Below are 12,934 nucleotides of genomic sequence, written 5' to 3' on the forward strand. Positions count from 1 at the left end.
TAATTGGTGGCATTAAAATACTAGATGACAATGAGTTGGACTCACATATTTTCGCTTTGAAATAGAAATTAAGTTCCTTTTATGTTGCTCCTCATTATGTGGCATTTGTATCTTTCTTATTAGGGGTTCATTGTCATTCATGGTGGTAAAATTTCAAGTGCATTCATGTTAGACACAATGTACCACTGAGAGGGGGAGGGGGTGAATCAATGGTTCACAAAACTTTTCCCTTCATCTCTTCTTTATGAGCACACCGGTTGATAGATTTAACTTAATGCAAACTTACTGGTTAGGGAGGAGACAAACTTAAATGCAAAACACACTCATAAGAGAATATCACATAACACCAGTATATACAAGGAAAAACCAATATGGGAAAAACCTCAGTGAGTAATGTTGTTGGAGTCTACTGCTCCAATCCAACCTCACAAAAAACACAGTTACAAAGTTTAGGGCACCAACCCAAGGAGCACCAACCCCTACTTGATTTATGCGCTACAAACCAAAGGAACACCAACCGTTGACTTTAGGGCACCAACCCAAGGAGCTACAACCCCTGCATTGAGCTACACCTTAGTGTTCACAATGTAAATATCAAATACACAAGTGATTATCTTTTTACAAGTGGATCTTGTAACCATTATAAATCTCTTGTTCTATCGATGAGATACCTTCTCTGCTTCACCGAATCACTTCTCTATTGTTCTTCACCTACTACTTCTCTGCTGGTAAGCGCTACTAGATTATCTCTCTTCAGCCTCCTTCACTTCTTCTCTGCTAGTATGAGTACTACTGGTTCTTCTCTCCAACCAGTTGAATGCTTCAACCCAATTCTCTCTCACTTCCACTCTCTCTTCATAGATGCTCGTTGAGCACTTGGCTGATTTGTTGTTGCTTGCAGAAGTCTTCAAGTTCGCAATCACACAATATTCTTCTATGTAGTAGCCACATTCTTCCTCTTCTATCGTATATTTATAGACTAGTTTTCCCTCCAAAAACCAATTCAAAAACTAAGAGGTTAGGGTTTTGTCACCATCCTCAAGGCAAACCAAATCCAATCAGATCTTGCACGATCTGATCTTTCTGACATCTGAATGCACAACTCTGCCATAGTCGCATCTCCTGGATCACGCCTTCCATTTCTGGTGACTTGCTTTTTACCCTCATACCTAATCCCTCAGTCAATCATGAAAGATTTTTCATGCTATTTCCTTCATCACCTCGATCTTCTCAATATCTCTTAGCTGACTCGTATTTGTCTTCTAGACCTCGAGCCTCAAACCCCTACAATTTCTCTGCAACATGTCCCGTGATTTGGGTGACTTTTCATTAAAGCTGACCAACCCTACAACAATAATGTCAATGTACATTCTATCTTTATCCAAACATGGGTTTTCCATGTTGACTCCATGTGGCATCCATATTGACTATCTGCCATCTTGGCACTTCAAGTTGGTCCGAGTAGGATCACCGACCAACCACCCTATCCATTCCTTACTTCTGCTGGTTTGCTGACCCTTCCGATCTCAACCATTCTACCAGTTACCTTATCATATCTACTCTCATCTTGACCTATCGATGAAACTCTCAAACCAGTCTCCAGATTGGTAAATCCAAAGTATGCTCATTCCCACAAATGGGAAATATTCTGCAGCTCCACCTTGCTTATATAATCGATGGACTTATATACCAGTTACCACTCTTGATGAAACCATGTCATCAACCTTCACAAGACTCCTATATTATTTTAGTGAGGTCAGATTCCTATGTTTACATCTACTCAGTCTTTCTTCCTGATCAATGTTGTTTCTTCCTCTACCGGTTTGTCAAGGTGACAAACACTTCACACTTCCTCTGTACTGGCATCTTAATCATGTCTTCTCTTTTCAGTTTAGTGCATAACCTTGATTTTAAGCACTTAGGGCACTCCTTCAATTCACTGGTAGATCCAGTGTGATCCTTCAAGTGCTTTCCTTTACCTCTTCACTCATATCTCTTAAAACTATAATGCACTCAATGCATATGAGAGATAAGCCCCACTTACTTAGTGGATGTGAGCACACATACTATCAGTCATTGCTTCTCATGTGATTGCAACTTCATCTGGTGGGAGTCCTACTATTCTACAACCTCACAGCATACCAATTCATTCTTCTCTTCGAGTGTTGATATGATTCAGACAACATTCTACCTCTTCGTCACAAACAACCACTCAAAAACACCTCTCTATCTCATCACACATGTCAGGCACTAACTTGTGTACTGATGACTTCTAAGGTCATCTTCCTCACCTTTACTAGTGTTCTGCAACACAAGGTGATATCCAAGATATCACATTCTATACTTCTCCATAGCAGGTGTTGCACATACACGTCTTCACCGATGGTCATCCCATACCGGTTGATATCAATGACAACACAATGCCAACAAATCATACTTTGGTAGAAACAAAATAGTATATTTTTGTCTCCATGCTTTGGGGAGAAATAATATCCTTTCAATAATCCTTTCTCAATTTACCTTTGTGAAGTAGGGCCTTTATTAAGGTTCACTTATCGATTGTGGAGGTGTATATCCCTATTACAGATCTTCTTCCTCTTATTAGAACAAGAATCCCTAATGAGGATCTTATCCTTGTCTTATAAGTGAAAATCCTTAATTAGATCTCTTCCTTATTATTGAAAGTCATAATCATTCATCAAATTTTTCTCTTTATTGAGTTGTATCTTTATAATGAACCCTTCTATATTGTGATATACATCCTTGTTGATGTGTAGCTTCAGTCAAATTCTTCCGGACTGACTTAACCATTCAGTGTTTGAGTGGCCTATTGGCCTTTCACAATCAATAAATGATATTGATTAGTTATTGACCTTGCAACATGTAATTGCTAACCTACCACTCCTTGTCATAAAGACCTATTAGTTATATCATCACCAAAGGATATTAATCAAATATAACTAATAGTTAATGAGAAGTTGTAATCAGTAAGGAGACGAGATTGTTGATGAGGAATCGATCTTGGGAGAGATGTGTTGATTGGCTTCCTCCATCCATGTATATGATTTTATTCCTCCTCTCTTCCAAAGGTAATAAAATTATCTAACTATCAAGCAGATCGAATATATTCACTTTAGTAGATCGTGCATTATTTGATAGATCATGTTCTCTAATTATCTTCAATTCAAATTGATCACACAAGCAGTTCAAATCCTCAGAAAACTAGTATATCTTCTTCAACAATTCATAGCAAGTGTGTAGACCTTCATCTTTACTAGTAAGGAGGTTTTATAGCAGTCAGTGTGCATTTTTTTTCAATGGTTAGAAGACTATCTACAATAAGTGGAGAATCAACTATATTAAGCAGTTCGTAGATCTTCAATTGTAAAATTATTGTCTACATAATTTGATCACCTAAAATTAACATGGTATTAGAGCAGGTTTAATGAAAGATCATATTAGATTTATAGAAGCAAGGTTATCTTCTAGTATTGTCTTCAAGTTTGACTACTCCTATCAAACGTCAAGATGGTGAATGGAATTAGAGTTGAAGATAGACTTGAGGGAGCATCAAAATTTGTATCTTGGAAGTTTAGAATTATGCCTGCCTTGGGTGAAAATGAATTAGATGAATTCATGAAGAAATCCATCCTAGAACCAACAAAAGAGGATGAGAAGCTTCAATGGAAGAAAAAGAACCACAAATAAATGAATATGTTGGTTGACTTTGTGAAAGATCACATTGTGCCAATTATCTCCAAGTTAGAAATGGCATATGACATGTTCAAATTATTAGATGAAATATATGAGATCAACAACACAAGTCTAGCCCTTTCATTAAAGAAACAACTCCACCACATCAAAATGACAAAAGGAGAATCCATCACCTCACACTTCATCAGGATTACTGAATTGAGAGATAAACTCTCTTCCATTTGAAACATTATAGAGAGCAAAGAGTTAACCATGTTGGCACTCAATGGACTCCCTTCATTATGGGAGTCATATATTCAAGGGATAAGTGCAATATCAAAAATTCCTAAGTTTGATGAATTGAAGATTGATTGCATTCAAGAAGAGTTAAGATTGGTCATAAGAGGCACTGGTCAAAGTTTTACAAATGAAGATATTCATGTTCTTGTCTCTCACTCCTCAAAGAAGAAGGGTAAGAAAGGACATTTCAAAATGAAGAAAGATAAGAAATCCAATAATGGTTCTACATTCAAAAGAAGGAAGGATATTTCAAAAATCTCATACTTTAGATGTGACAAATATGGTCACTATGCAATGAAATGTCCAACTAGCACTATGCCTCAAGCTTCCATTGCAGATGTTGGTGAGACTCTTACACAAAAGGATTCAAATGGATTCATATTCTATTCAACCCTTTCAAGTAATGTGCCTACCGATCACAATACTTGGATATTGACAGTGGTGCATCTCACCACATTATCAGATTTAGAGAACATCTAAATGATTTGGTGGAGAAAACTACAAATGAACAAGTGACCATTGGAGATGATACTAGTTACTCTGTGAAAGGAGTTGGGACCTCCTCTCTTCACCTAAATTTAGACGTTTCCTTGAAATTGAATGATGTACTATTCATTCTGGGAATTAAGAGAAATCTTGTCTCCATATTAGCCTTGGAAGACAAAGGATATCGAATCACATTCATGGATGGCAAATTCTTTGCATGGCCAAAGAAATCAAATATCAAGATAACTCAAGTCATTGGATTTCATCATGGGTGTCTTTATAGACTTTGCACTCTTCCTCCTCAATCCTTACTTCATGATTCTTAAAGAACTTGTGAGATTTGGTATAGAAGATTGGGTCAACTTCACTTTTGTGCACTACCTATAATGGAGAAGATGGTTACAAGTCTTCCAAAACTCAATTAGGAGCATGAAGGAACTTGAGAAGGTTGCACATTGGTTAATAACACTAAAAGTGCATTTCATAGTAGTGAAAGTAGATCCAAATGTATTTTAGAGCTCATTCATTCAGATTTATGTGGTCCTAGCTATGTCTATTACTTCCTTGAGTGGTTTCTTGTATTATGTTATTTTTATTGATGACTACTCTAGGAAGACTTGGATTTATTTTCTAAAAAGTAAAGAATTTGATGAAGTACTTTTGAGATTTAAGAAATTCAAAGCTCTAGTAGAGAACATATTAGGGAAGAGGATCAAAGTCTTGAGATCCGATAATGGAGGAAAGTATACCTCCGATAACTTCCATAATTTTTGCATTGAAGCTGGGATTAAGAGGAAGTTTTGTGTTCCCTATAATCCTCAATAGAATGGTGTGGCAAAAAGGAAAAATAAAACTATTGTGGAAGCAACCAAAACCATGATCCATGATTAAAATCTTCAAACCTCTTTTTGGGTTGAGGCTTCTAGAACCATTGTCTATGTTCAAAATAGATGTCCTTATCGCATTTTGGAGAATTAGACTTCCGAAGAAGCATTCATAGAGGTGAAGCCGAATGTAAGTCATTTGAGGATCTTTCATTGTCCAGTGTACATACATATACCCAAAGATAAAAGGACAAAGTTGGAGCCTTCTAGAAAGAAGGGAATATTTGTAGGCTATAGTGAAACATCAAAAGGCTATAGAATATACATTCTAGGGTATAAATTAATTGAGTTGAGTAGGGATGTGAAATTTGAAGAGGATGTTGCATTCAGAAAATCCATGGGCATCCATGAGATGGATAATGAAGATAAAGAGCCTCCTCAAACTATAGAAGAAGACCGTACTCCTAAGATTTTGAGGGAGACTCATGAACCTAAAGAAGATGATGATCCAAATGTGCCCTTGAATCCTACTGATGGGCCTACTAACATTGTGATTGGTAAGAAAAGACCTCTTTGGGAAAGGAAAATGATGCAAGAGGTTGAAGGTTTTGTAGCCAATAGGAACATTTAGAGAAAGTAAGAGACCTCATAAGTTCTCTAGCTATGCTACACTGATGAATCAAATCATTGAATTAGAACTTTCCAGCGTTGAGGAAGCCACTAGTCAATAAGTTTGGAAAGATGCTATGGCAGAAGAATATCAATCAATTCTAAAGAATGATCTTTGCGACATTGTACCTAGACCCAATTTTTTTTTTGTTGTTTCTTCTAAATGGCTCTTTAAGATCAAACATGCTGCTAATGATAGTATTCAAAAATACAAGGCCATGTTTGTGGTTAGAGGATTCTCTTAGAAGGAGGGAATTGACTATGAGGAAAACTTTGCTCCTGATACACTTTAGTCAGAACCATTATAACTATTGTAGCATCTAAAAGATGGGAGATTCATCAAATGGATGTAAAGATGACTTTTCTAAATGGTATAATCTAGGAAGAAGAGTATATTGAACAACCTGAAGGATTTGTGGTACCTGAGAAGGAAATGTTGGCTTGATGATGATGATATTGTTGTAATAAGTTGGTTGATGACTTGTATTGTGTTGTTATTTATGGAAACCATGTTTTTTTAGTCATCCAAGTCATTTAGTCCAACTGGTAAAGCCTAATCAGTATAGGAAGTAGTTAAATAGTGACAGAGCTATGTTCAAGCAACCGGTATGGAAGATAGGTGAAGAGTTAAGTGTTGTGGTTTGGTATGTATGTTCATGACATTAGTATGAGTATATGTCTATAACCGCATTAGTAGATTCAAAGTTTGGAGAGAGCTATGATGTACTGAGAAGTCAATCAAGAAGAATAGTTAAATCGATATAACAAAATTACTTAGATCAGTAAATCGATAGAATTAATGTTTTATTTTTTAGTTAAGTTGTTTGTAGCCGATATGAGTAAAGTGTAATGTGTAATATTCTATAGATACATTGAACCTAGGAAATTGTGTTAGACAATTTAAATAACTGAAAGACAACTAAGAGGGAGGTGAATCAGTTGTCATAGATTATTGAAACCATTAGCACTTAAAAATTTAATACCAGAACCCAAAACATTAATAGCAGAATATAAGTTAAACCAATTAAGCATAAACAATAATCACAGAATAAATACCATCCACATGACAACAAGATTTTTACGTGGAAACTTGGTAAAGGGAAAAACCATGGTGGGAAGTCTACCCACAGTTAGATAATACTTCTGCAGTCAGTATGTGAATTACAATTGAGGGGCCTGCACTTGCAGGAAGGCCAATAGCCTAGAGGGCACTGCTCATCACAAAAGGAGCCTCACTGACTACATAGAAATTTAGACTATATTCTGGAGAAGTGTTGAACTGCAAAAGATATCATCTCCTATGCCTGAGTATAGTTCTGATTAAGCTCAATACTGGAGGACTAAATCCTCCTACATGAACCCAATTCAATCTCCAATGATTGACCAAATCCTCTGCCTAAATGATATTACATTATTCACACATTATATATCTATTTCCCATTCCCTTTTTCTCTACCATATCATATGATCTACAATGTGATCTTACAACTATATATACAAACCCTGAATCATAAACAATCAGGTCGGCCACCAGACAATAAACCAATTACATAATTACAAAAAAATGTCGGCCTTAGACCAAACAAATAATATCCAATATATAAGACATCCCACAAACACATCGAGAGGTCCAATCCACACGTTACATTAAAGTCGATCCATAACCTAGATCAACCGGGACCCAGTATAGGTCCACACACCACATCAATGATCTCCATCCATCAAGTCTCAAACATGATCACCAACAAAATCCTGAAACTCCACCAGAAAATACACCAACACCACTTATGCATTTCATCAAAGATCCCTCGCTAGAATCAGAAACCAAGCTTCTAAGCAAACAGGATAGCATTCGATCACCAGACCAAAATCAATTGACTGAATATGAACATGAATATCATGAATAAGACAATTCCATAACCAAATCATACTAGAGCCTATTGGATCAAGTCGGATCTAAACCAACCAGAAACCACTCAACCTACTGGGACTAGAAGGGTGTTGGTAAAGCATCCAAACAACTAGTGTTGGCATCAATGACAAAACATCAATGCAACACATAATCCATTCCACCAAATGGCCAACAAATTGTTCCAAGGGCTCTTAGCTAACTTAGCATAGTTGTTTATAAAAAGGTGTATATTGTGTGATGATGTATTAGCCAAGAGATCGATAGTGGGGTGAAAGAAGAACTCTATATTTATGTTTAGTCGGTGTTAGAAAAAGATTTGAAGTGGATCTAATCAGGCATAGAGGTGCTAACAACAACTCGGTCACCTGTTCCCTAACAATTGCAACAAGATAAAATTGTCTAACAAGGTCACTCCTAATAGGGTACGGTAGGATCCTCATGGGTCCAAAGGTTAAATCCCTTAACAGGGTCACATGTATTAACTTGTGTTGTGTAAATCCCTTAGTTGGGTAGCTCCTAACATGCCTTATTGTAATAGCTCCTAACTGGGCTAAGACACTCCTAACCAGGTGTGCTCCTAACGGAGCAATTGTAAGACCTTAATCGACCAGATCACTATTTTGTAGATAGTTGATCTTGTGGGTAATAATTCCCACTGTGGTTTTTCCCATTTGGGTTTCCATGTGAAAAACATTGTGTTATGAGTTACATGTTTTATTGGGTGTTTTCTTATGTGGTTATTTTCCTTGCATGCTTGTTAAGTTTCAAATTGATAAAAGTGGTGATCAGATTTGTGTTGTTGTTTTTGCTTGTACTGATTCAACCCCCCCTCTGAGTGCCTTATAAGTTTATCAATTGGTATCAGAGCCTAATTCCCTTAAGGCTTAACCGCTTGGGAATGATCCTTAAGGCTATCATGAGGGATATGTGTTATAGAGAGATTTTTTACCAGCTTACAGAATTTGAAGAAGCCCTAGGTGAGTTAAGGGTCAAGCATAAAGCTTCATTGGCTAAGAGGAGAGAGATAGCTAAACAATTGTATGAAATTAGTGAAAACAATTCATCCGAAGAAGCCAACATTGATGCATTGGCTAATGAGCTGGAAAAAATGAATGATGATAAGTTAAATATGAGGAGAGAGATGGAAGCCCTAACTATCAGGATGAGTCAAAAGATGGAAGACAAGAGGGCTACTGAAGACAAGATTAGAGAGAAGGATTATGAGATCTCTAAACTAAATAAGGAGATTGGTACTCTGCATGCACATCTTCATGAGGAAAAATAAGAAATATAGGCTGATCTAGACATGGATATGTCTCTTAGAGAAAGTCTTATGAAGAAGAATGAAGATCTTACTAAGGAGCTGGCTAATGCTAATGAGATCCTAGGTAAATACATCAAGAGATCTATTATGCTTGATGAAAAGATCTAGTCACAAAGGCAAAATGGAGATACACATGGATTGGGATACATTACCTTTGAGAAACGAGAGCCTTCTAGTACTAAGGACATCATGCATGAAGGCAAATATGCACCTAAGACAAAGAAGAACATCGATAAGAAACCCTACAAACTAGTATGCTTTAATTGTCATAAGCCAGGTCATACTGCTCATGTTTGTAAAAGCAGATCTAGTTCTTTTGATGGTTATAGGTCTAATACTTATGAAGGATATAAGCCTAGAACTTTTGATGGCTATTGTTACACTTGGAACAAGTATGGGCATAAAGTTGTTGAGCATCGGTCTGGAGGAAACATTCATAGACCTTACATGAATCAGAAACCTAATGGTGAATGACATAGATCTTTCAATAACCAGAGAAACCCTACTTGGCAGAGACCTTATGTGAATCAGTCTGGTCCTTATGAGATGGAGTATAGACAAAATGTGACTTGTTCAATTTGTCACAGCTTTGGACATGTTGCTATAAGATGTCAGAGAAGAACTAGGAGAGGCAATGCTGAACCCTAGAGAGTATTTGGAATGATATGTTTTCATTGTCACAAACCGAGACACCTTGCAAAGTTTTGCAAAGAAAGAATGAACCAGCCAATTAATCAGTCTGTTGTCTGGAAAGGTAAGAAGAAGGTTGATGTGGAGGAGACCAAAGAAGAGATGAACAAGATCTAGAGAAAGAAGAGTGAGGAGAAACCATCGAAAGATTCTAATTCTTCACCCTAGGTGGAGAATCCCTCACCGGTAAACTAAGATGTGTATAAAGCTTAGGGGGAGATTATTGTTAGATCCATTTCCGGAACCCCTATATGATGCATGGTAAGTTAAATCTCCATATTTTGATGCATTATGATGTTGAGAAGTGATTTTGTGTTGAAACTGGTATATTGGATGTGTTGTGAGAACTATTAACAATTTTTAGGGTTATATGGTGTTTAGAGCTTGTTCATCCGGGTATAACATTTAATGAAGTTTGTGAAAGGTAAATAAAAATTGTTTTTACAAGTTTCATTTGTTACCTTTGGATTCTCGAGAGCATTTGGAGAGCGACTAAAGTGAAGATGAGATTTTTATTACAACATTGGCAAGGTTGATTGCGAATTGAAGAGATTTGTGGAGAAGTGAATCAGTGAAGTGCATTCAGACTGGAAAGTGCATAAACCCTAGCAGCGAAGAAGTTGAAAATGCATTTATTTGAGAATCTAAGGTTGTGTTTGATATTTTTCAATGGATACAACACACTTTGTAGATGTTAATGAAAGGCCTCGATCGGAATTCAAGAGGCATCCACATAAGTCAATGGAAATTGATCCAGCTGGAGCCCTATCCAACGTACCCTATGGTGTATTACATGTGGAAGATGTTCGATCCTATATTCATTGCAACCTTGATGATTTGGGAACTAATGCTATCTTTAATCAACATCAGACATTGTATGATAAGCAAGGAGTTATAAAAGATCAATTCCGAAGGGTTACCAATAAAGGTTTTCACCATGTGCTGAAATTTCTTGATGAATTCGAAGAAGACCATATTTGATATGTCTTGAGGAAAATACATGATTAGTTTATGTGGCTTGATCGACCACATAAGATTATAAAGGAAGCTATTCATGTCGTCACCAGATTGTTCACAACCGATGAAGTTACTATGCTGAGATCAACCTCGAAGGATAAAGTCACCCAATTAACAAAGTCTAAATGGGATGGTTGAGCAATGAATATAAATGAGATTGAAGACCCTGAGGTGAAATTTGTATCTATAGCCATCAGATATAGGGTTTATCATTCAAGCAGAACAAACAGTATTCCCGGAGCTGCGTTTCATACTACCTATCAGATGATTAAAGACAATGCAGACTATGATCTTGCTAAAGCCATGAGAACCCAGTTGATATTAAATTAGGAATCTATCAGGAAGGATAAAAGAAAAAAGTTAAATTTGGACAGTTGATTATAGGTTTATTTTTCTATTTCTAGAACTCCTTTCTTGGTATCAGTGATATACAATGGTCAAATGATACACCGACAATGTTACAGATAAAGAACAACATCAAGATGATCGGTAATGAGTTTACAAAGGTAATTTGGGGATATTTTAAAGATTTTTAGAAGAGGATGCATGAAAGAGAAAGGATACCAGGACAAGTTGTTAAAAGGTATGAAGATTCTATCTGTTTCATGGTTGATACTGACACTTGTCAAATGGAAGCAGTAGAACCTAGGACATCATGGGTGATGCCCTTGAGTTATGAGGTAGAAGTTGATCTTTTGATTCCTTATGATGATCATCTTCTATCTACACCAATAGATCAAAATACAACAAGGTTTGGAACATATAAGGAGAAATCTATTGAGGTACATTTTGAGTTAGCAAAACTAGTGATTGCAAGGAAGGTAAGAAAAGAAGTGGAACAATTTGTAGTTGAACAAGGTTTTACTAAAGAAAAAATTGCAGAGGCTAGAGCTAAGTTTGAAGCAAGAAAGGTTGAATGCTCTAGTGCCCCAACTGGTACTAGCACCAGTAGACAAACAAGGAGTACAGTGGTGAAGGAGAATCCTCCTCTTACTTCTAAGATTCAAATTAGAAGAAAACCTAAGGAAGTTAAGCCTAAAGCACCCAAGGTGAAAGAATTATATAGGAAAAGGAAGAAATAACAAGCACAAAGGACACTTGAAATTGTTGAGGAAGAAGATACCGATTCTAAAGGTGAGAAGAAATAATTAAGAGCTAGTGGGAAGAAATCCAAAGTAGTTGGATCTCCTATTGTGAAATTTGTGAAACCACCGATAAGTAAACTCACTTTACTTGAAAGGATTTTGGAGAAAATAAGAAAGTATGGTATTTTGATTGATGTAAAGAGACTTTATAAAAAATTTAGTGAAGATGAGAAAATGCAAATTAAAGATACAATTGTTTGGTATATGAACAAGTATTGTAAAGCATTGATTGAGTTGCAAGGTTTGATTCCTGATTCTTTGTATGATAAATTGGAAGAAATATGGAAGACTGCTATAAAGAAGGACAAAGAGTTGACTGAATTTATATTGATGCATTTGCAACCAAAAAAATCTAGGGAAGACATTCAAGAAATTATTTCTAAGGCAAGGCCATTATTTCTTACAAAGAAAAGGTTCACAAAATTATTAGTTGGTGAATCTTAGTTGGTACATGCTAAGCCTAAGAAAATTTTAAAGAAGTTTTTGGGCCTGATTCATGAAGTAGAAGAAGAACCAGAGAGATTAAAGGGAGAATATCTCCCTGATGATTTAGAGATTGATGATATTCTACTGGATGAGATTGTCTTTGGTGACACATTAGTTGATACAAGCACTAAGAAATATCCAATCATTATCCCTGATGATGAGACAATATTACCAGAAGTGAATCTAATTGGTACAGGTAAAGTAGATGTAGAGAAGGCACATCAACAAGATGAATAAATGATAGAGAAACCAGTAAATGAGAAAATAAAAAATGTACAACCCACTAAGCAACTGGACAAGATAGAAGCACAAGAGCCACCAGTGATCACAAAAACAAAGGAGAATGTAGAAAAGAAAGAATCGAAGAAGGATGTAGAGATGCAGAAGG

This window comes from Cryptomeria japonica, chromosome 2, assembly GCF_030272615.1.
Source record: "Cryptomeria japonica chromosome 2, Sugi_1.0, whole genome shotgun sequence".
NCBI classification, from domain to species: Eukaryota; Viridiplantae; Streptophyta; class Pinopsida; order Cupressales; family Cupressaceae; genus Cryptomeria; species Cryptomeria japonica.